This window comes from Taudactylus pleione, unplaced genomic scaffold, assembly GCF_031769625.1.
Source record: "Taudactylus pleione unplaced genomic scaffold, aTauple2 ptg000573l, whole genome shotgun sequence".
Classification (NCBI taxonomy): Eukaryota; Metazoa; Chordata; class Amphibia; order Anura; family Myobatrachidae; genus Taudactylus; species Taudactylus pleione.
This window is the reverse complement of record NW_028284975.1, coordinates 2,675,370-2,700,752: the sequence shown is the minus strand read 5'-3', so window position 1 is coordinate 2,700,752 and position 25,383 is coordinate 2,675,370. Positions and strand designations below refer to the sequence as shown.

Genomic DNA, 25,383 nt, shown 5'->3' with positions numbered 1-25,383 from the left:
CCTGTATGCAGATACTATATCCCTAGAATTATTAAAAATGATAGGGGGACTTATTTTACAGGTGACGTTTCCAAGAACATGTGTAAGATGATGGGTAACAACACTGAGATTATCCCAGACTGTCTTTTCCTTTATTTGCCCCCCCTTTGAGATACTGTTCAAACAGGCAGCCTCATGTGAAAATATGATAATGAGGTTACTGTACAGGGTCTCACGAAGATGAATGAGAATAACCGAAATTGAAAGTGTTATTAACTAACATGTCTAATGCAAACTGTCATGATGTCAAATCTGGAAGAATTTGTTATGATCCAAATTTTTTTTTAGCTCAGGTCGTTTGATCGGTGGAAAGGTCCGTATCTGACGATACAGCATCCTCAAAGGGTGGCCTGGGAAGATACGTGGGTCCATTCCACTCACTATAGGGAGGTTAACCAACTGTTGGAGATACAAGGCAGAGACAAGGCCGATAACGTGGACCTGTCGATTGCGAGCTTGTGCCGGAAGGATTAAAAAGGTGATGGTGAGATATCTGAGCTAAAGAAATGTGTAGATCAGTGCTTCCAGCAGCGGAGTGGTCTGCTGTGGTCATCCTAGTTCTTTTTCTTTCCAGAGTTTTTGTCATGATGATCTGTTTGGGGATACTCAGTGTCTGTGATGGGGGACCGATAAAGGAGATGTGAGCTGATGGTGGAGCTGATGGAGTGGAGTCAGGAGGAGTGCAATGCCAATCAGGGGAGTTTCTGACCAATTTTAGAATTGTAATTGTTATGTTATTTGGGAAAAATACTTCCAGAAGTTATGACCCTCACACATGTTGAAATGTTGGGAATACATAAAAACACACCGTCACCATATCTTCACACACAATATGAGCACAGAGGCAAGAGAAATATGATACCTGGTGATATGCATACAGCAGCTCAGTTAATCAGTGAGACAACTGGCTTCCAAGTTTTAGTCACCCTGGATCCCACCAGGATTGCTAGGGGTACATTAAATTTTAGATATATCCAGGAACTTGCTAAATTAATAGATAATATCACCGAGATGTACGATGACACATTCAGGTACACAGGTAGAGAATTGCAAGCATACAAGAAAGAACTAGTGCAAAACAGGCTAGTGTTGAATTATTTAACTGCTGTTACTGGAGGGTTTTGCGTAATGTTAGCCACCCAATTTGGAGTAAAATGTTGCACTTATGTCACCAATGATACCAGCGACCCTAAGGAGGTGATAGACCAGAAGATGGATGAGATTCTGCAGCTAAAGTGGGAATTTCGTAAGAACCATAATGCATCAGTGGCTGAAGCAGGGGAAAAGATAGAAGGATGGGTGTCATGGCTGAACCCAGTGAAATGGTTCTCAGGTCTAGGGGAATGGGTCCAGGAAGTGATCGCCAGCATAGGCAAATTCTTGATCCTTATACTGATTGTCATCATAGTAATTGGCATATGCGTCCGGTGTGTTCCTATTGTGTTGAAGTGTGGAAAATGTAAAAACAGAGTGAAACGAAAGAATGAAACTATGATGGTGGTCAGAAATGATAATATGTATACAGAGGTAGATACAGAACTGCATTACAACCCTGAGCTAGGAAGTACCATCATTTAAATGTATAATATTTAGACATGCATAGAATATATTATTGAAATGTTATTTATAGAACACCTCAGACAATGTACAGTCTAAATTCCCCTTCAAGACTGCTTTTATAAGACTGGTGCATCCCCACATCTTTCACATGATCTTCCAAGATCTGCGGTGTGCGTATAATAGTAGCTTCATGTCCCCACTCAAAGACACATTATTGATGGATTAAGAACCACCTTGTGCCATCCCATAATAATACTAAATAATATGTAAATGTAAGCCTAGATTAAATTCTAATAGCAGATTGTGATAGCATGTTGTTTGCTATCAAAGGGTGGACTGTCGAAGCTGAATAATTGGCTGAGACAAGTTCATTTTAAAATTTAATCATGGCGACGCCATCTTGCGAATGGCCGCAAGACTCTATTTTGGAAATGAGATTGCAAGGCGCCATTTTGTGGCCAGCATCAATTCAAGTTACAATTCAGGAGCTAAGAACAGATGGCAATGTTAATCTACCAAGGGCAACTGGAAAAACAAGCTTTCTGAGTAAAAGTAAATAGAAATAGACAATGGGTATTTTTACATACAAATTGGGAATCCGTGGATGCAGATAAAGTATAGTTGTGACAATTGTAATATAATCCAGGCATTGATCTACACAATTGGATTTGTCTGAATCCAAACAGGTTTTAGTTTCATATCTAGACAGGAGGGTCTAGTCTCACAGCTGGAAGTCTGGAAGTCACATTTGCATTGCAGTCTGAAACTGTGAGTGAGGAATAATGTGTGTATGTATACATATATATATATATATATGTATAAATATGTTAAGTCCAACATAGATGGAATCTCATGCATAAACACCGCACATTACGCACAATTGAGCTGCTAACATGACGCCCAGTAGCGAATGCACAATTATTAGCATCATGCTATTGCATCTTTCACCATTTCACATACACACATTATGCTTAAGATCCCGAATGAAAATACCGTTTATTAGCTTTATGCGCACGCATCTGCCCCAAGTTAACTAGCGTCTTTATATCAAACCCCGAATACTCACACATTACATATTCACACATAAGGTTTAATAAGCTTTAAAGTATATGATTTAAGTTGGTTCAGTTAGTTTAAATGCTGTGAAATAAAGATATTTGATAACTTAGGTTCTGTACATGATAAGAAAGCAGTGTTTGGGTCCATACTGATGTGTACTCTTTCAACAGAATTCCGGTGCTATCGGTGTGGAGATCGCATCGTGCATTCGCAAGTTATGGATCGCAGAACCTACAAGCAACAAAATGTTTTATCTCATGAATAATTTTTAGGATGTTACAGAGGGTGTGACTAGAAAGATTCCCCTGCTGTTAGAGGCAGGGAGAGTCTATTTGAACCAGCCTGTTAAATGTGCTGTAACATATGCTTCTCCTCTGGGAACCAATGACATCAGCAACAAACTTCCCCATTGTCCTGTTTTAGTCTGGGGGGGATAAATATGTGTGGCCGGATACTGGTTTTTTAGTCCATGCTGAATGCTGTATGAACTGAGGGTCTCTTACTGATGCCTATCTCCGTGTCCGGAGGTGCAGCATATGTATACTGTACTTGGGTCTGTATTATTTCCTTTTACACCTAAATTGTGTATGTATCAATTGCGTGTAACTGACTGAACTTTTACCAGAATAATACTTGTGCTTTGGAACCACAGATTCCACTCCTGTCTTTATTTGCGGTCAGACTGCATACGCAAATTGGTGTTATTCTTAGAGGTTTATAGGAAGGATTTTAGAAGGTATAGGCAGGGGTATAAAGAGGTTCATTTTAAAATCAACCGAGGGAACCGATCCTTGATGGTAATTGCATTCAGGCCCCGGTAATCAATGCATGGTCTCAAACCCCCATCCTTCTTTTTAACAAAAAAGAGACCAGCTCCAGCAAGTGATTTAGACTCTCTGATAAATCCATGTTCCAGGTTCTCTGTAATGTATTCAGTAACTGCCTGGGATTCGGGAAGTGAGAGGGGAAAATGATTCCACGAGGTGGGACCTTTGCAGGCAATAAATCTATAGCGCAATCCCACTCCCGATGGGCAGGAAGAGTCTCTGCGGCCTTTTTGCTGAAAACATTTCTGAAGGACTGGTATGGAGCCGGAAGCTGATCTTCCGAAGAGAACAACGGAGGTCCGAATGATGCGATGACGTGGTTCGACAGACAATAAACAAGACCCTCGGCATTGAGAACCCAATATCAGGATTTGAAGCTCTCTCCAGTCCAGAACAGGGGCATGCTTGCAAAGCCAATGAAGACCCAGGATAACAGGACTTTCGTCCGATGGGAGGATATAGAATGTTATTGATTCCCGATGAAGAGGCCCTATTTGCATGGTGATTTCTGTCATCCGTGAGTGAATGGTAGCCATGGGAAGTTTATTTCCATCCACGCCAATGATGCCAAGGGTTTTTTGCAGCGGCATGCTAGCAATACCTAACTCTTGGACCTTTTTAGCTGTCATGAAATTGCCATTAGCACCTGCATCTAAGAAGGCTTTGACTTCTTCACAGGAATTCCCCACAACCAGGATTACATCGATGGAAAACTGGGAAGTAACTTGGTTTTCTGGGGTGTATTTCATCGCACCTAAACTGACCACTCCTCAATCATTTAGGCCTTCTCGTTTCCCGGATGCTTTGGAAAGCCAGACGGAAGGTGGCCTGATTCGCATCAGTACAAACAAAGTTTATTTTTGACCCTCCTTTCTCTTTCTGTGGCAGTAAGGCGAGATTTCCCAATCTGCATGGGTTCCTCTGGTGACTCAATAGGTGCAGTGAATCGTGGGGCCATCTTAAAAGTTAAGCAACAAGATTGTTCCTTTTCTCGTGCTCTCTCTCTGTGGCGAAGGTCTACTCGGATCAAGTCGTCCAAGGAAGTTGGCAATTCCATGGATGCAAGGACATCTTTCATTTGATCCGACAGTCCCTGCATAAATGCAGCAACCAAGGCTTCATTGTTCCACCCCAATTCTGAAGCAAGGGTTCGGAACTGTACGGCATACTGTCCTGCAGATTGGTTCCCCTGTTTCAGCTGCAAGATGGCTGACCCTGCGGAGGTTACTTGCCCAGGTTCATCAGAGACCTTCCGAAAGGCTCTCAGAAACTTGGCGCTGTTGTTGACAAGCGGATCATTCCTTTCCCACAATGGAGAGGCCCAAGCCAATACTTGACCTGACAATAGCTAGATTATATAAGCCACTTTAGTCCTGTCTGAAGGGAAACTTTCTGCCTGGACTTCGAACTGGATCGAGCACTGGTTCAGGAATCCACAACAGCCTGTCGGATCCCCCTCATACTTTGTTGGATTCGGAATCCGTATTGGTTTGGAAGCCCCTGCGGCTGGTGCTCTAGTAGATGGACCTGGTTGTACCGGAGGTGCTAGAGGGACACCGACTTGCTGCATCAGTGTCTGCAAACACTGCATTTTCAAAGCCTGGTCTTGTTCTTGCTTCTCGACTCTAGCAAGTAAGTTCTCGAGCAGGTCTCGTGGTGACGGATAACCAGTAGCATCCATGTTGTCGGCCAAAGTATTCTGTCACAACTCTCGGACGGATTGTGGATGCGGCCCGTATTTAGGGAATTGGCTAGACCTATGCCTGAGGTGCGGATGGTATTCACCAGGGACCCTCGCAAGAAGGTATGGACTTGGCTGCGTCCGACACACAGGTCGCGGCCCTCAGGTTAGGTTCCCCTATACAGGTATTGGTGGACACTGGATCAGGTGCAGAAGAATAAACGTAGTCGACAGGCTGGGTCAGAACCAAACAGACGAGACGGTACCAGGGAGCAGACGAAAACAGGTCACAGGAAGCAGCCAAGGTCAGAAACGGATGTCAGGAGCAGTACAAGGGGTCAGATGAAATCGGAGTCACAAACAAGCCAAGGTCAAGATCAGGATAACAGGTAAGTACTAGGAATGCTGGAGTATGGAATGGAGCCTATACTATGGCACCTGTCTGGTGCCTGAGACTTCCTCTTATAGAGGAGGTTCAAATCTCTCGCCAAACATGACTTCACATTTGGCACGCCTGTCCCTTTAAATTACATTGCTGGACGGCGCGCGTGCTCCTAGGAGAGCCACGGCCGCCTGCACTTCCAGCTGGCATGCGGGGGACCCGGAGCAGGTGTCATGGTAGCGGGCGCCGGGGACTCCCTGCCCGCTGCCCACCGCAGATTCCAGTGCTGCCGGACCTGGTAAGTGGTAGCTGCATTCCGGCGCACTGTGATATGATCTGACCAAATCAATGGTATACATAATTTACATTTTCTTTCCGTATGCACCTATTGAAGAATTGTGCATGACCTCCCTTTTTGTCTATTCAGACAGTCTCTGTCAATTATTTAAAAAATTATAATTTTTATGTTTTCTATTTTAATGTTTCACCTATTTATGGGTTATAATTGTGTATGTTATAATTTTATATGGAATTTAATAAAGGTTATATTTTATCTGTGTGACCAGTGCACTCCCACACTATCCTTGTTTCCTGATACCTGATATCTTTTTATAGTGGGTAATACCTCTTCAGTGAGCAACTTATAAATTGAAATTTCATTTACTGTAAGTATTGAAGAGAAGGTTATGGGCTGGTGTAGTTGTCTCTCCTTTTCTACTTGCTGTACTGTATCAATGTCTGAGAATCAATTAAAAAATCAAATTATCAGTTTAAAGTTATTGTTTTTTTTAGACATGCCATCAACACTCATTCCTTTTATTTTTAACACTGCGTAAATGTATTATCAAAAATATTAAAATAGTTATTAAAAATATATTGGACATGAAAAACCTCAACATAATACAATTAATAAATTGTTGAAATAATGCATAGTTGCCTGATCTCCTAGATTGACCATGAGATTCTGGGGGTAGTAGAGCAGTGTCCCGAATCCACTCTATTCTCCAGTGAAGTCTGGGGGGTCTGATGACGTGAATCGTGGCACTCTACCCTCAAATCTTCTTCTTTGATGACACCCTCTGAGATCTGCCAGAGAGAACATTAAAAAAAGTCAGCAAATATGATATTATGTGAAAGTGTATTTGCAAGTGTAGGTAAAACATGTAATTGATAATAAATATTCAGGAGGTTTGACATTCATAAAGTAAATTTTTAAGCACTGGCTATGCACAGTATGTGTGTGCACAGTATAGATCTACTGCAACTGCACAGTGGTGCCACAAAGTGGGTACGGGCCACAGCTGGGTGTCACCTGCCGATGGGTGACACCAAGGTGCCGACTCCCCCTCAGTGACAGGAGCTGGGTGCTGCACTGTAGCATTAAGTGCAGCACTCGGATCCTGACACAGTGAGGGAGCTGGCACTGCACATAGGCACCCCCCTCCCAATTACCCCCGAGTGATAAGAATGGGGGTTTGGTCATGAGGCCACGCCACTTCCCATGAGTCCAAGCCCCATTTTTGTCACCACACGCACTCCAACCCTCCTCGCACCAGGTGTCAGTGCTGGAAGGGATGCCACTGCACCTGCCAAGAAGAGAATGCCATCATTGCTCACATTTCTGCTGAGAAAGAGGCGCTGTGCAAGGAGCTTTCCAAGGGTCAAGTCTTAAGAAAAACATTACAAACCATTAGCACAGGACTAGGAATTGGATTCAATATTAACATAGGAAATCACTGAGGTGCTAATTATTGGATATATCTGAATACCTGTTGCAGACTGGAATCCGCCAATACACTTACTAAGCTAATCAGCATAAGAGTCTGACTGACTGACTGACTCACAGGTTTGTTTTTAGCCAGACTCAATGGAGTGAGCATAATGCAGTGTTCATCTTCCATGCTCCTCTTTCTTTAGCCTTATCAATGAAAGCTTTTCCACTGGGACTTAGGTGGACTAATAGAGAAAGAAGATATCAGGTAACTATTTATTGGGGAGATGTGTTTATTTTATTGGGGGCTTTTGTGGCTTTACAAGAAGTGCAAATATTCATGCACCAGGGGCGAAACTAGGTATTTGAAGGCCCCATAGCAAAAATTTGTAAGGGCCCCGATGTACCACCCAATGGTGAAAAATTTAAATAACACATGTAACTTTGACAAGAAGATGGGCCCTCCTATCAGCTCTGGGCCCCATAGCAGCTTCACCCCTTGCACCTATGGTAGTTATGCTCATGACTTTCACCTATGTACATGATGGTGCTTGTAGTTCTAAAACCTCCTGCATGCAATAAAACTCATGGGCTATCGGTGCATTGTGGAATTTTTGATGTCACGATAGATTGTCACTTGTTACCCCGTTACCCAATGGCCATATTGGAGCACGGTTCTATTCAGCATTGAGCTGGTACTATGTAGGTGTGGGGGTGCAATCGATTTTTTCAGGACCTACTAGATGATCAAATCCAATGCAAATCAAATCACTTTAGCCTGTTTAGTTACCCTAAAGGAGGGATACACTTTATTTCTTTTTGCTTATTGTATTTTTAGAAATAATAAAGCCCATCTCACAGATGTTGTACGCTTTTTTTGCATCTCTTTTGGATGGTTTCATAGATAGTTATGTTGTTAATAAAGCTGATAATTATTTGAAAATCAGCAGGTAAATAAGTCAAACAATAGCAGATAGATACTTTTGTGGGGCTCTGACTGGATGGGAGTTGATGGGTGAAGTGTAAGAACAGTTAAATACATTGAAGCTTGTGCTAGATTTGTTGGTAAAAGCAAAAGGCAGAGAAAGCTAATATGGTTCTCCAAGGACTTGGCAGTTATTAGAAGTGCTACAAAAAACACCTTACAAGAAATATTGACTGGTGCAGTCAGGGAAGGATAAAAAAAGCTTTTAAAGTTGATCTACAGTATAAGACACTAAACATACAACAAAATGTGTTATAGCACATATAGAAGAAAATATTGTGTAGTCTGTAAAGAAATGACAAAATGTTCTTAGATATATGAGTGAAAGGAAATAAGACCAAAACATAGTAACACTATTATGGAGGCTGTTCAATTAGACGTTGATTCTTTCATTTTTTCCTTTATTGAAATAGTTTTATTTAACCTTTCAAAGCATCTTTAAACATAATATCGAAGCCAAGAAGAGAAAAAAAAGGCGCTAAAGAGTTTACACCCACCAGCAGGTTTGCCGGGAGGGGGAGAGTGGGTACTGATTACCTGGGTCCGAGATTGCTGGAGGGGCATGATGGGGGCCCTGGTCCACAGATCCGCCCTCCCCCTCTTAGTCCCGTCAGCGGCAGCAGCGCCCAGTACACACTGGTATAGTTCACCACAATTATAGAGATGCACAATTAATGTAAGCAATGTTATGCCAGTAATACATTAAGAATGATGACTTCAGCAAAGGAAGATAGATGTTGTTACAATATATAGTCCAGGTTGAGTCCCAGAGGCAAAGAAAAACCACCTCCTGTATAGTCCTGGGCTAATATCCCTGGATGGTGGTTTCAAAGTAACTTGTATATAAAAAGCCTTTAATGGTAAAAATAGAGCGCACTGGGAGGGTACCTGCACAGCAACCTACTATTCCCCGGTGGTATACCCATGGCTATGTCTCTAGTTCAATTTCTATATGTAATTGTAAACATATTGGGCCTGATTCAGACCTGCTCGCGAGCGCTTAGCGCTCGCAAGCGGGTCGCTGGTGGGGTACTGCACACGCGCCCCGCGTGCATGAGCAAGCCTCGGAGCGAGAGCGAAATTCTCTCGCTCCGGGACTCACTACAAAAGGGTCGGCTGTCGATGTTGATGGACAGCTCGCCCCGTTTTGTATGCAGGGAGGGGGGGTGGATACACAAACGGAGGTGTTCCCGAAGGAACGCCTACCGTTTGTGGGAGGCACCACTGACATCACCAGTGATGTCAGTGGAGAGCTTCCTGCTCTGTTAGAGCAGGAAGCTCTCTTGGGCTTGCGATGGACGAGACCCTACCACAAGGGTCTCATCACAACCCCCAATGGTCGCGACCATCACCTGGCCGCTCGTAAAAGCTGTGGGTGGTCAAACAATGAATCAGGCCCATTGTTTTCAATACAAATTTGTACATTTATGACTTTGTTCAAAGAGGCCAGTGTTTTATGCTCACTTATGCAATAGAGCTACAGACAAAAAGGTGATATATAACGTGTGTATGGATTGACATATTCTCAGTAACCTAGTATATCATTATTTGAGATCAAATTGTGGACCTGATTCAGATCCGTTCGCAAGCGGCCGCTCGCTCGTACGTGGACGTTGTTATGCATTTGCGCATGCGTATGCATCGCAGTGCGCATGTGGGAACTAGTTTGAGCGATCGGAAAGCTCTCGCTCGCCAGGCAAAGACAGCCCAGTGGAATGAGCGACAGGAGAGGCCGTTTGTGGGTGGTAACAGGGGGAGGGCTGTAGTAACGGGGGAGAGGAGTTGTGAACACAGGCGTGTCTGAGTGTTTCAATGCCATTTCAGAGGTGTGCATAATTAACAGGCAGCATTAGAGTACACGTCACCTGGCTGGTTATTACACTGAAATGCTTGCAGTGCTTGCGGTAGGATAAAAGCAACCACAAGCGCTGCGGTCAGATCAAGATGGAACCCGATGTACCGATGGTTGTATATACTTGTTGGAGATGACGTGCGCTAGTGGGCATCTATAAACACAAAGTTATCGCTCGCCAAGACATAGTGGCTGTGCTTGTGCCTTGCCGTGCAATCGCCTGCCTTGATGTCATTTAGCTGAATTTGCATACGCTGGGAGCGAGCTGCTGCATCTAGCGAGCGGATCTGAATGAGCTCCTGTGTCCTTAATGAAACAAATAGTGACAAATTTGTCAGATATCAAGGGGCATCTAACAACTTCTTTGAGTCTGACCCAGTGGCATCGCTAGGGATATGAGGAGGGTGCGGGCTGCGTCAGGTGACACCATCTAAACGGGTTACACCAAAATAGTAGAGCTGCTCTGCTATTTTGGTGTCAACTCTTCAGATGGTGTCACCAAGAAGCGGTAAGGGATGAGGTGCATATGTGCGTGTCATCCACTGCACTCTCTGAGTGCTGAGCAAGACCCCAGCGTGATGTGAATTGGGGTGTGACTTGCTGTATTGCTCCTAAAAACATCACAAACCTGGGGATGTAGCTGCATGAAGAACAACGCAAAGGACTGCTCTCTCGGTAAGAGCAGCCCTTTGCGATGGAGGGACTTACGTGTCTAAGACCCAGAAGCCCCCTTCTGGCATTTTTATGCGCATGCCGCGGGGGGTGCTGGGAGGGATCTGATTGGATCCCTCTCGCAGCACTCTCCCGATAGAAGCCCATAGGCTTCTATAGGGTAACACCAATCAGAAGATGGTGTTATCAACCGCAACCAAGCCCTGGAGTGTTTCGCATTCCGGGGCTTGGTGCATATGTGAAATGCGGTCAAACCCATATTTTTGGGGTTTGACCGCATTTCTCGTTTTGATACATCCCGCCCAAGGAAACAACCCCCCTCTCCCTAATGAGGAGGAAATATAAATGTTAAGAATTAAATACGTTTATTACTTCCAAACTTATCAACCTTGATTAGCTTACTTAACCTTAACTACAAATAAAGACACAGACACCATAGCTTGGCTAAAAAGGTCACAGCTTTTATTTATAATTTAATCAATTAACCTAACCAGGGTGGCAAAGAGACGCTGCAGACTCAGTTCTAGCTTTTTAACTTACTCCAAAATACTCAGGGAACGACTAACCCGTCCCCCCTTTCAGACGCACTTGAACCATGTGGGTCCCACTTCCCTCCTGGGCCAATCCAAGGCGTTTTGTGCAAAAACGCCCGGGTTCCTCCGTGCGGAGCAGGACAAATCCGCCTTGTACATCGAGAGCAAGTGCTCCCACAGTTATCTTGCGTCCCATAAAGCCACTGAGCTGCAGCGTACTCCCGCCCTGCTGTGCCTCACCTGTAATGGGAAAAAGGTTAATACACAACCAAATATCAGGGAGGGATGGTGGGTTTCAAAAATTCCTGCAAAGAGGCTGATCCCAAGGACCACAGGCTCCTATATAGGCCACTATAACCACTCCCCCAAACTATATTACTGGCCCTTGGAAGCAGCTGATCACATCCAAACTAACATCAATTTACCCAGCAACAAGGCTGTCATTCAAACACACTGTCAGTAAAAAACTAATAATCTTAACACTCCTCAATCTTATTCATATTTCGTCATCCATAAGAATTACATACGTTTATTACTTCCAAACTTATCAACCTTGATTAACTTACTTAACCTTAACTACAAATAAAGACACAGACACCAAAGCTTGGCTCAAAAAGGTCACAGCTTTTATTTATAATTGAATAAATTAACCTAACCAGGGTGGCAAAGAGACGCTGCAGACTCAGTTCTAGCTTTTTAACTTACTCCAAAATACTCAGGGAATGACTAACCCGTCCCCCCTTTCAGACGCACTTAAACCGTGAGGGTCTCACTTCCCTCCTGGGCCAATTCGAGGCGTTTCGTGCAAAAACGCCCGTGTCCCCCCGTGCGGAGCAGGACAAATCCGCCTTGTACATCGAGAGCAAGTGCTCCCACAGTTATCTTGCGTCCCATAAAGCCTCTGAGCTGCAACATACTCCCGCCAAAGCCAGGCCCTAATAGAGACTGGCCCACCACCCAAAAGAACTAACCAAGAAATGAAAACAAATCCTGAACAAAAAGATTCATACCCAGGCCGTTCAAATGCACACCATTATGACGAAAAAAACGTACAAGATCACCCTCGAAAAAGCCATGACGCACAACCAAGCCACCTATCGACACGACATGCTTAGACACTGCCACATTCACCTTCCTCCGCGTTCTATCCAAAGCCCTAAACTTTCTCACTCCTCTCCACGTCAAGCGGGGTGTCATCTCCGACCACACAATCTGAACGGATGGCCATTTTGTACGAATCGAATGCACAATCTCACGCAGACTCACAATTAAACCCACACCTGTAAGCTGACCGACATCATTGCCACCAACGTGAAGCACCAGCCATTCGGGCATTCCCCATTTTGCCACCGCAGAAACAATCAGTGCCAATACACCGTCCACACGCAAACCTCTCACTCCAATCCAACGCACTTTCCGACTACCAATTGGCAAGCCACTAGTCCGACCCGAGACTTGCTTTTCTGCCCAAAAAATGTAGGAGTGGCCAACCAACCACACCTGCCCGTCTTCTTTTGTCAACACTGTAAAAGAAGAAACCCTAACATGAGAAACCACACCCAACCTGGATCAAAAACGACACAACTTAAGAACAACACAGAGCAACTAACTAGCAGGGATGCAAAAAAGGGGGAAACAGGAACCCGAGTGAAGAAGAAAAAACCAAAAACCTACCCGTGAACCAAATTGGGCCAGATCATGGCTAACGGGAGGAAAATTAAAAAATCCCCTCACACCCCCAATTGTTGAACGCTAACCGTTCAATGATTGGCAGGTAAACAAAGTTTTCGGGTTATCGCAAGGTGCGCACCTACAACTTGTCGCAGCGAACATACTTCTTATAACTCCCTGACTTCCAACGCCCCACCTTTTGAATATCCGAAGGAGATGCCCCAGCAAGCGCTGCACAAGTGGCTGCCCCTATTCGAAAGGAATGGGTGCCGTAAGCTGTATGATCTAAACCCAATTCTGTTAAACTTCGCTTAAATAACGCAGTGAACTGAAACTTTGTGAGAGGCCTAGCATCCGCATGAACCAACCACTGAATCCCCCCAACTGGGTGCACCAACATGTATTGAGATGCTAAATGAACCAGGCAAATATTGCAATCCTGCTGCTGAGCAAGCGTGACCCATTTACCCCTACCTGTCTGATCTGTTTTAGAGAGGCGAAGCTTACAAAGCACTGCTGCATCTCTAAAAATAATGTCCTTGTACAACAACCCGGAGGACTCAAATAAACTATTAACTGCCACTAATTCGCTATCCCTGAAAGCTCCAAAAAATGCAGAAGAAAAAGCTAAATGAAAAAGAGCAGCCTCAAACGCATCAGAAGCTACCTTCTCCATAACCCTAAGCAATGCTGCCAAAAGCTGGGTGTCCACCGGCCGACGGGAATGGCGCGAGCAGGAGCCTGCCTCGCCCAACCTTTCAGAGCCTTAGCAAGAAGAAAAGACCTGGTTGGGTCGTGCAAACTTTTAAGTTCGCTAAAAAAAGAGACTCCCGCAAGCGCCGACCCCACGTAGGCCCTGGACCTCCCCTGCTGATATCTCTCCCAAACAAAGGATGACAGCAACTCCTTCGGAGACTTACCCTCCGAATATTGGCACACGCAGTGACTGCTCCAATCCCGCCATGCGGCCGAGTACTTGCGGAGAGTTGATGGAGCGAGCGATTGCATCGCCAAAGCCTCTAAGCTGGCCTGATGATCTGCCACACAAACGGGGGGCATATCAAACCAACAGCAGAAGCAGACGGTGCAAGCGCCCGAAAACGTTCAAATTGAAAACGAGACAATGCGTCTGCAATCTCGTTAACAACACCCGGTACATGACGAGCTCTAAAACGTATGTTGGCCTCTAAACAGCGCAAAATTAAATGACAAAGCAAACGCAAAACTAACAGAGAGGACGATCGCTGGTTGTTAATGGCGTGCACCACTCCCAAATTGCCGCACCAAAAAATGACATGCCGGTTACTCAGACGTGCTGACCAGAGCTCCACAGCAACAACAATTGGGAACAGTTCCAAGAGCAACAAATTACTAGTTAAGCCTTCGTCGCGCCAAACTAAAGGCCAAGCAGTAGCACACCATTCCCCATTGAAAAAAGCCCCAAAACCAGATGATCCAGCCGCATCAGTATACAGTTGCAATGACCCATTTGCTACCGGAGGCGCTGGCCAAATACGTTTGCCATTGAAATGAACCAGAAACTTGGTCCAAACCCGAAGATCTTCCTTGATCTCCGACGACAAACGAATATGATGATGTGGCTGTCTCGACCCAGCAGTGGCACTCTCCAATTTCCTACAGAAAACCCTGCACATGGGAATTATGCGACAAGCAAAATTAAAGGAACCCAGCAGTGACTGAACTCCACGTAATCTTACCGTGTCCACTGCTAAACAACCCACAATCTGTTCTAACAATCTAGCCACTTTGTCGCTCGGTAACCTACAACAACCCGCAATCGTGTCTATCTCAATTCCCAAGTACGACAGGCAAGAAATGGGACCCTCCGTCTTATCTCACACAATGGGAACCCCTAAAATGCGAAACAGAGCTTGTGCGGAAAAGAGGAGGTCTGCACAGACGTCGCTCTCTCCTGGACCTATGAAGAGAAAGTCATCCAAATAGTGCGCCACGCCCGCTTGCCCTGTGCCGGCCTGAACACACCAGTGTAAAAAAGAGCTGAATTTCTCAAAATAGGCACAGGAAACCGCACAACCCATAGGCAAACATTTGTCGACAAAGTAACCTGACTCTAGTTTGAATCCCATAAACTGCATAGCGTCTAGGTGCAACGGCAATAAACGGAAGGCTGACTCAATGTCTAACTTAGCCAGCAGCGCGCCCTGCCCAAAACTGCGCACTAAACCTAATACTTCATCAAAACTTTGATATTTCACTCTACAAAAACTATCCGGAATGGCGTCGTTCACCGAACACCCATCAGGATATGATAGGTGTTGGATCAAACGAAACTTCCCAGGGGCCTTCTTGGGCACCACACCTACTGGAGAGAAACAAAGAACCTGCAACGGAGGAACAGGGAAAGGACCCTCCATCCTCCCCAGCAGCACCTCGGCCCTAACTTTAGCCTGCAAAACTTCTGGGTAGTCCCTGGCCGAGCGCAAGTTACGGGGAGACTGGACCCATAAAGGACCCATTATTGGCAGAGAAAAACTGAACGAAAAACCTTCTAACGAAAAAGAAGCGTCCTCCTTATGAGGATATAAAACCAACCAGTGAGCAAGTGCAGCTAAACAAATAGGCGAATGAGCCTTAACCAGCTCATTTTGATCCTTCACGATCTTGGGTGGCACTAGCAGACCCTCTATGGCAATCTTTGGCCGGATGTTCCCCCCCACAGAGACGACAGGAGTGACGAAAACGACAGGACAACCCCCGTGTACACCGGGAGTCGTTGAAAGCAAAACATTTGCCCTTCATAACTCCTGTCGCCCCCGGCCTACCAGTAGCATAACCCTTGCGAGGATGCATCCCGTCTAAAGGAGGCCGAAGCTGCTGCGACACCTCTAACCACCCCTCTACGTCCTTTGCTCCGAACGGAATAATCTTGCTGCCATCATGCTTTCTTCTAAATTGCACGTCGTATTCACGCCATGCCAAGGCCCGCGAACGGACAAACATGTCCAGAACTAAAAAAATATATTTCACTATGTTTACATGTTCGTCCGCTCGTGTCTCCAAATAGCATGCCGCAAATACCAGCAGGCCCTTCAACCAACTGGTGAAACTACAGAAAGCCTCCTCGCCCATACCCCCCGCCTTCTTAGCCTGACCAAAAGCCTTTTTCATATACTCGGTAAGCGTAAAGAAGTCAACAAATTTACCTTTGCGAATTCTCCCCCTCACACTTTTTCGCAGGCCGCGAAGAACGGCGGTGTTCGCACAATGCACTGAATCAGCCACTGCCGCCACTGTAGCTAGCTCAGCACTAACGCCCTGTGCAGCTGTACTCACTGACTTCTTGGCTAAACGCCTAGCAACCATTCTGGCTATTTTACGCGGACACGCAGGGGAACCAGAAGAATGAGAAGAGGAAGAGTCATACATAGACGAACAAGAAGAATCATGCTCACCAGCACCAGAGGGACCCGTAACAGCTTCCTCGACTTGTTCATTCATCGTGGCCGAAGACTCGCCTGTCGGTCCCTTCTCCATGCCCACCGAATCAGCTGCTGCAACATTGAACGATTCGCTTGAAGGAGCCTCGGTCGCCCTTCGATTATCTGCAACCGGGGTAGACTGATGAACATCAGGACCGGAAGGCACAGGGGGGGTGGGAATGCCGGGCGTAGGAGGAAGGGGTGCAGGTGCGGCTAACAGACGAGCCGGAGGCACCAGCGCGAAGTCGGGCATCGCGGGCAAACTGGTGGAGGTTTGACTGTACATGACAGGCGATGCGGAAGGTAGCATCGGCATGGGGGCCAATGATGCGTTCTGCTGTGAAATTGGCAAATAAGGGAAATAAAGCTGCGGATGAAACCCTGAGAAAGGGTAAGATCCAAAAGTGGCCCCAGAGTAGTTGGGATAAAAAGGTGAAGAGGACACAACTGGGGTGGAGGGATAAATGGGGGGGGCCACCCCGGAGCTCCATGAAGCCTGACCCCAGGAGGAGCCGACTGACAAGGGGGGTGCATTATAAATGGGAGGTGGGGCACTGATGGCGGGGAACCATGGATTCTGATAGGTGGAAGGGACAGCTTGACCTGGCCAAAAATGGGCAGGGTGAGGCTGGCTAATCATGGGGCTGTGTGACTGCCTGACTGCCCCAGGGGTGCTGCTCAAAATGGCTGCCGGGGTTAAGATGGCCGCCGGGCCTGACGTGCAGACCAGGCCGGCGGGACCACCCGTTCCCTAGGGACCGAAGCCTAATGCCCCCACGTGACCCGCGGCGCTAACCGTCGGCGGGCCCAATGCAGAGTACCCAGCGGGAGACGCGAGCACTCGCGCTCCCGCTGGTGCAGCGTAAGCGGCAGCTGCTGTGTGGCTGATGGGCGCCGGCAAGGAGTGTCCATCGGACACTCCCGCCGGCGGGCCCAATGCAGTGTAACCAGCGGGAGACGCAAGCACTCGCGCTCCCGCTGGTGCAGCGTAAGCGCCAGCCGCCGCGTGACTGATGAGCAACGGCGAGGAGCGTCCATCGGACGCTCCTGCCGGAGCTGCGTGAGGAGTGTGCCGGCCCGGGGAAGCTGAGGGCACAAACTCCGCCGGGGATGAGGGACCCGCGAGAGGCGCTGGTGCAGCCGCACCAGCGTGCCCGGGCAGAGGGGGAGCCGCCGGGGAAGACGGCTGAACCAAAGGGGAGGTAGGAGGTGAAGGAGGACGTGGGGAAAGAACAGGTGGGGAAAGGGGGGGGCGTCGATGGGCAGGGGGCAAGCTGAGGGGGCTGGCATAATCAGCCAGCTGACGGGGTGGGGGAGCAGAGCGACGTGGGCGAGGCATGGTGTAGTAGGGGGAGAAGCAAACTAAGCTAAATTTACTTTTTGCAACAGGGGCAGTGATACTTAGCTTGTTTCAAAAATTCCTGCAAAGAGGCTGATCCCAAGGACCACAGGCTCCTATATAGGCCACTATAACCACTCCCCCAAACTATATTACTGGCCCTTGGAAGCAGCTGATCACATCCAAACTAACATCAATTTACCCAGCAACAATTATTGTCATTCAAACACACTGTCAGTAAAAAACTAATAATCTTAACACTCCTCAATCCTATTCATATTTCGTCATCCAATCTGTGGGTCTTGTATTTAGGTGCATGTCCCATAACAAACTGTGCGTTGGAAACCTCACCTAATCTGCTTAGATGAAACATGACAAATGTTTATAAATCTCTCACAAACAAGACTATCTTTGTTTGCCTTCCCTTATGAATTAATGCTTCTAGCAAATCCATATAAAAAATTCATTTTTTTTTCAAAATAACTGACGGTGGGGAAGCATTTGGATACATCTCTGGGGGTCACGCTTCCTAGCAGCTGCGGAAATGGTTAATAACAGTTTCTTCCATCGTTTAGAAACACTAGTACACAATGGTAGACTACCTGAAGTGAATTATTGACTAACTCTTTAATAACAAATCTCCACTGGTGCCTTACTATGGAACAGGCCCACAAGCAGTGAAATAAGTTTGTTGTGGAGGATCGGTATTTGGGGAAAGCATGGCTGTCCATTACCCCAAGTGTATAACTGCTATTTAGGAAAAAATTAGCCCTATGAAATATTTTTTAAACATTTTCATATACATGAAAGCAGAGAGTAGTTTAGCTAATTAGAATAAAACTCACTGCCTTTAGATAGGTGAAACTAAGAAACCATTGCATAGTCCCAATTTAGCATATGTATGTTCAAATTATTCATGCAAAAAGTTATAATAAAGAGAGATCATATTTTTTCTTTTAGGAGTGATGTATGAAATGTATTGTCCCATTCTAATGGCAAGACTATTCTAATTACGCAGCTGGTGGAGCAAGACCACATGATCCAATAACTTGATATTTCTGTTTGTCTTGTGTATATCAGAGTGGTTTATGGAAAATTTACCAAGACGTTGGCCACTGATTTCAACCAATTTTTTTTCTAAATAGTAAAGGGGTGGACACCCCTATACTTTTGAAAGTCCATATTTCTCAGTGTCAAGATTTGTATGGGTTAATTTTACATTTGTGTCATAAGATGTGCCAGATCTTACAAGTTGACATTAAGAAGTGGTTAAAATCAACATAACCTCTTCATGAACTATTACTATACTAGTGTGATGAGGTTAGAGCTGGTTGGCACAATTCATGTGCCTAGTGACGGGTTCTTGGTTACAACGTAAACCATATTTAATTTTCCTATGCTTCTTTGCAGGATTCAATTAGCTACATAGGTGACTTGTTGTTTATATGGGTTGCTTCCTTTAAGAGAAAGATAAAACCTTAAGCTGCTTTAATACCATCACTAGATCCTATATAGTTCATCAAATACATCAATAAATAATGATGGCGGCTTTAGTCAAATAAACAGCTATTCAGCTATTTTACTTATCATCAAAGTTTGTTTTTGATTAGTACAATCATCTGGAGAAGTTGTTGTCATGGCAACAAGGATGCACTGTAGACAATGGAATATAGTATTTTGTTTGCCTAGCTATTCACATGATACATCTCCTTCTGTTCCCTTCTGAAACAAGTTGTTGTATAAACATACTGTAACCACATTTAGTATTTCACATATTGAAATTGGAAAAAAAAAATATTGTTATATTCCACATCATCAAAATGGTACATTTATTTTTTGTATTAATAAAAGTATAAAAAAAAGTATTTAATATTTGATTTATTAACATTTACTTACATAGTGCTGGCAATTTTTCAATTTTAGAGATTCACATTACAAAACTGTATATGTGATTCTTAGATGAGTGCTATTTAAGGTTAATATATTATATAGTTAGTCCTTAATTACTTACCTTCTGTGGTGCCCCTAAACTTACAGCCCACTATACTTAGTGGTTTAACAGGTTCGTTATTACGAATTGGTGATTGTACAATGATTCCCTCCAACTGATTTACCCAAGCCTTTCAGAATTGAACTTCATACTTCAGCATAGTTCATCCAGAATAAACACAAATTAGGTAAGAAAATGTTATCTTTATTCGTTAGAAACATTCCAGCAGCGTTTTCCTTTGAAGAACCAATGGTTTCACACCAAACAACTTGTACCAAGTATTACAAATTTAATTTAGATAAAATGACTTACAGAACTCTATAAATAACCTTTTTGAATCAACTTTTCCTAAACACTCTATCATAAAATAATAATTGTCGAGTGAAGATTTGGTAACCACATATAAGCATTACAACTGTATCTTAATATGTTATTTTTTAAACTTTATACTGCAGTATAAAATAACCAGCCACCCCTAAATGTCACTTTTGTTTTAACTAGGTTATAACCTCGATGGTGCACAACTCTCTCTTCTCTTTGCAGTGACTCTCGGATAACTGGTGGGCTGCTGGTTACATTAGTAGCTGGTCGATATCTTTAAAGACCAAGGACCAAGGATTATCGCTGAAGAGACAAGGGAGTGGAAATTTTTGATGAATGGAGTGAATATTCTTTAAAAAAAAGTTGTTTGCCGTTCACCGTTGGTCATTCACTGCATATCCCCTTTGGTGGGTGTGCCGGGGGCGTGGCTGCCCAGACGGAGGCGTTCCCATGGGAACGCCTACCGTCTGGGGCCGGCCCCACTGACATCACTAGTGGCTCCAGGGCTTACGGAAGACAAGACCCTACCACAAGGGTCTCGTCGCAAGCCCGATGGTCACGATGGTCTTGACCATCGCGACCATCTTTTTGGCCGCTCACTATAGCTGGTGGTGGTCAGGAGGCGAGCGACCAGGAGGCCACTTTAAAATTCAGAGGGACGGCCCTGATTCAGAGCGAGTGCTCTGTCAGTGCGTCCGGCTCTGAATCAGGGCCAGTGTCTGTCTTTATGCTCAGTATCACAGCTCCCTCCTCTGCTATCTGTGCTGCTAGTGATGTGACTCACTGTCTTGTGGTACAATATTCTGGCATTTTGGTTGGCCTAAAGCAGTGGTATCCAATGTTAATTAGGGTGTGAGCTACTTTAGAAAAATGAAACCTCCTCAAGAGCTACTAAAATTGTCGAAAAACAAAATCTGGCTAATAACCGAATAATTGAAGGTAATTTAATGAAAATTAAAAAAAAAAATGTTTTATAGAAAATAAAAATACATTTATTTATTACAATGATATTGTTGCAGTTTGCAAATAAAATTTAAGAACAGATACATTTCACTGTTAATTATCGGCTCCAAGGAGGTACATGCAGTAGAGGAGCAAAAGATAAAGGCAGGGCTACTGTGTGATTTTTCCGGCAGGGCTGGGTGGGAGTCTCTCACTCCACCATAGCTAGACGCCGTGGGTGGAACCACGGGGAAGCACATCAGTTGATTGTTTTAGAGGCTGCGGCAATCACCAGATGTGCTTCCCTGTGGCTCCACCTATGGCGTCGATGCCACGGGGGAGCACATGTCAGAGGACACTTCCTCCTAGTTGACTTGGCAGTACTGCAGCTAGGGGAGCTACCAAAATTAAGACCGCGAGCAACCGGTAGCTCGCGAGCTACAGGTTGGAGACCACTGGCCTAAAGTATGCATTGTGTTACCTCAGGAGCTTTAGTACTCACTATGTTGGGCTCACTGCTTATTTAGCTCTCAGCTGTCCTCCTTTATGCTTTGGTGGACTGAAGTAACTAGAGGCAGTTTTCTCTGGTGTTTGTAGCTGGCTCTCCGAGGGCTCCTCAGCCTGTCTCTGTTGTCAGTCACTGAGTACAGTCTTGATGGTGGGAGGAGGATCTTCACTCAGTCAGCACCACCTCTCCTGTTGTGATGCAGGGCTTTATTTTGGCCATAAGGTTAGTAACACCACTGCTGCATTCTCAGGTACCTCAGCATACTCCCTGACCAACTGCTGCTCGCTCCCAACCATCACTTCCCTACCACCTGACACTAGTCATGTGACCTGCTCCTGAGCTGCTGCTGAAACTGCTGGGAATTGTCTGTCTGTGTAATAACAGACATGCAGTGTAACACGATGCATGGTGTTAGGTGTAATATCTTGCATAGCGAGGTATTACATTCAAGTCCGCTGAAAATATGCGTGTCCTCACGCAACAGTTATTGAACAATTTTGAGCATATATTGAACAGTCCCTTTGACATTTTCCAAAACAAAATAACTTTGCATCTGGCATATACAAAAACAAAACCTTTTCTATACATTTGTTTACAGGCTAATATCTATACTGAATAGGTATAGCGCCCTTGTAACTTCTTCCAGACTTTCTCAAAGCCTGCTGCATAATTAAGGCTATCTCATGTGAACTTATTTTACTGTATTCATGGTCTGGGAATTTGTACTCAGATGGTACAGACATTAAGGACTCTTTTGCTTCAATATATGGTTCCTCAAGATCAATAGATTTAGACTTTTGCATAAAAGAAACTATGCAATTTGGTTCAGGGGACCCCAACCTCTCTGTTAGGGGTGAATCAGTGTCAGTGTCTGACTTGCAATCAGTGGCACACAATGTCATACTAGAATTGGTGTCATCCATTCTGAACCTGCTCTGACATAATGGCTCTGAAGGAGGTTGTGGTCTGATCACGCCCCACAAGTTTTGCTTCCCCAATCCACTTTACTCCTCCATATCTTGCTCAACTGTTCTCTTCAGCAATTCACCTGACATTGCGGTATTGGAATATTTTTGTCTGCATCTATGTGGTCTCCTTTGATAGAATGGTGGATAGCGACACCTTCAGTAAGGCCATTGTTTTATTAGCACCCTCTCTGTCTACCACGCTTTCAATTTCTTCAGAGTTCTCTCTTCCTTCACTGTTTTGGTAGTTACGTGAAGGACCTCTTCATTGTGGATAGCACCAATAATGGTCGCAACCTGATACATATTTGCTGCCTTGGACTGGAACACCACCAGGACCAGTTATGTTAGCTGCCTCAGCACCGTTCTCTCCTTTAACTACATCAAACTCTACAGTCTCTCCATTTCCCAGACTTTGAAGGTATTTTCTTGGGTTGCTCTTCTGGATGGCTGAGTAATGTACAAAAATATCACTCTTGGTATCATCTCAATTTATGAACCCGTATCCACATTGCACATGGAACCATACAACTTGACCTGAAATTTTCTTGGCACTGGCTAGCAGAACATTGCCTGCATGTGGTTCAACAATCACTCCAAACTGTCTCTGCAATACTATGTTTGCACTTCTATCCTTGTGTTGTTGTTTTTCTTCCAAGGGTTGACCTAATATTTCTATTCTTCCAGAGGACTGGTCCTTGGCCTCAGTACTTCTCAGTCTTAAATTTTCCTGTTGATGGCAATCTGGTTGCAGCGTCTGCATATGGGCCTTCCCTGTGTGTTAATTTGATCAGAGGATCGTCCTCCTGAGATGCTAGGGATATCCCATCTAGGGTTATTATGTGGTCCATGATCAGAACACCAGTCATTTTGCTTAGTTGAGACCTGTTACCTTTTTAGTACTTTTAGCTCTCGACACACCATGGTGAGACCTTGCGTCAGCTCTGCAATCTGACCTTTCATTACCCCAATTGGATCAGGACAAGAGGACATTTGTGCATATTGTACAATGGACTCTTTAGGTGCTGGAGGGTCTAGCCTTCCACCATAATTTACATCGTAGGGGCCTCTGATCTCTGCAGATTCTGCTGTGGAGGAGTCAACTTCAGAAATTTGATTCAGTCCCAGAATTTTCATAACAGTTTCTTTAAATTCGAGGAATGGACAATCTGGAATCTGAAATTTCCACATTCGCAATTGAGTGCGCACCACCTCCCCGAGAGCTCCCTCAATAAATAGGTTAGTTAATGTTTGATCCTCTTGCTGGATCTCACGAGGGTCAAGATTTTGTAATTCTTGAAGTAATTCCTGCAAACCAAGGGCAATTTGTCTTAAAGACTCGTGGGGCTGTTGCTTCCTCACATAAAGGTGAATTTTCAATTTGGACATGGTTTGTGAGTCAAAAAAAATGACTAGTTTTTCAAAGATATCTGTGATGGTTCTCCAGTTTCTGTGAGGTCATGATTTCACTTCACGTAAAGTGAGGCCTTTAACTGCCCGATGAGGATCTCTACTTTCTGGACATCACTGAGTGGACACAGTCTGAACATTGATTGTAATTTATACTTAAATTCTTTAAATGTATTGGTGACCGGTGTACGTGCATCTCCAAAATAAGTTGGCAGCCATGGGGCCCCAAAGTAATAGGGCATGGTTATCGGCAAAGCAGTCACCTTGGAAGAGGTTTCTTGACTGAGGCTAGCCCTCTGCCCAATTGCCGTAGTGAAGGGTAGATGTTCAGACTGCGGCATCTTGTGCTGTTTTCTTTACTTTGGATCCCGGATCCTGTTCGCGGACGCCACATGTGTTGCCCCTAAACTTACAGCCCACCATATATAGTGGCTTAACAGGTTCGTTGTTATGAATTGGTAGTTGTACAATGATTTCCTAAAAAAACGAATTTACCCAAGCCTTTCAGAATTGAAATTCATACTTTCAGCATAGTTCATCCAGAATAAGCACAAATTAGGTAAGAAAATGTTATCTTTATTCTTCAGAAACATTCCAGCAGCGTTTTCCTTTGAAGAACCAATGGTTTCACACCAAACAACTTGTACCAAGCATTACAAATATAATTTAGATAAAATGACTTACAAAACTCTATAAATAACCTTTTTGAATGAACTTTTTCCTAAACACTGTCGAAGCCGGATAATTGGCTGAGACAGAATCTGTTAACATTGAAATCTGCACGACGCCATTTTGCGAATGGCAACAAAATGCCATTTTGCGAATGGCCACACAACGCCATTTTAGCGAATCCCACAATATCAGTACATACGGTGATGCTATTATTTAGCGTCGTGCGATTCCCACGCAATAGAACAATGTTAAAAGTCCTCATTATATAAATACATATTTACTAAAACATATAATATGAACAACCCTGCAAAACACGTACCACAGTGTACTCCACAAATACGTAGTCACACAATGCTAACTAGCATCTATTCTTAATATCCTTACACTTACACATTGCACACTTACATAGGAAGGTTCCCTAGCATTAAGGTTAATATCCAAGGTTTTATTCATTATTAATTATGTAATAAAGCGACTGTAGTTAAGATCTCAGGTTTAGTACATGATAAGCAGACCGTGTTTGGTGCCATTCTGAACCACTGTTTATTTGCAGATTTCTGGTTCCATCGGCGAGGAAATCGCAACATGCGTCTGCAAATTATGGATCATAGAGAGATAGGCATTGAAATGTTCTCTGTAAATGTAATGTAATTAGCCAGTTTAGACTTGTTCTTCAGCGGGAAAACGGACACAAAGAAGCTGTTGGAGGCTGAACTATTACAATACAAACTGACCTATGAACTGCATTGTAACAGAAGAACCAGGAAGAAGAACCAATGGGATTATGCCAACTTGATCTATTG

The 25,383-nt window shown here is 44.5% G+C and overlaps 2 pseudogenes; both read right to left on the bottom strand.

Moving 5' to 3' along the window:
- Positions 1-7,027: 7,027 nt before the first annotated feature.
- LOC148481571 (uncharacterized) lies at positions 7,028-16,452 on the bottom strand (annotated as a pseudogene).
- A 6,311-nt stretch (positions 16,453-22,763) lies between these two features.
- LOC148481570 (uncharacterized) lies at positions 22,764-24,249 on the bottom strand (annotated as a pseudogene).
- Positions 24,250-25,383: the final 1,134 nt, after the last annotated feature.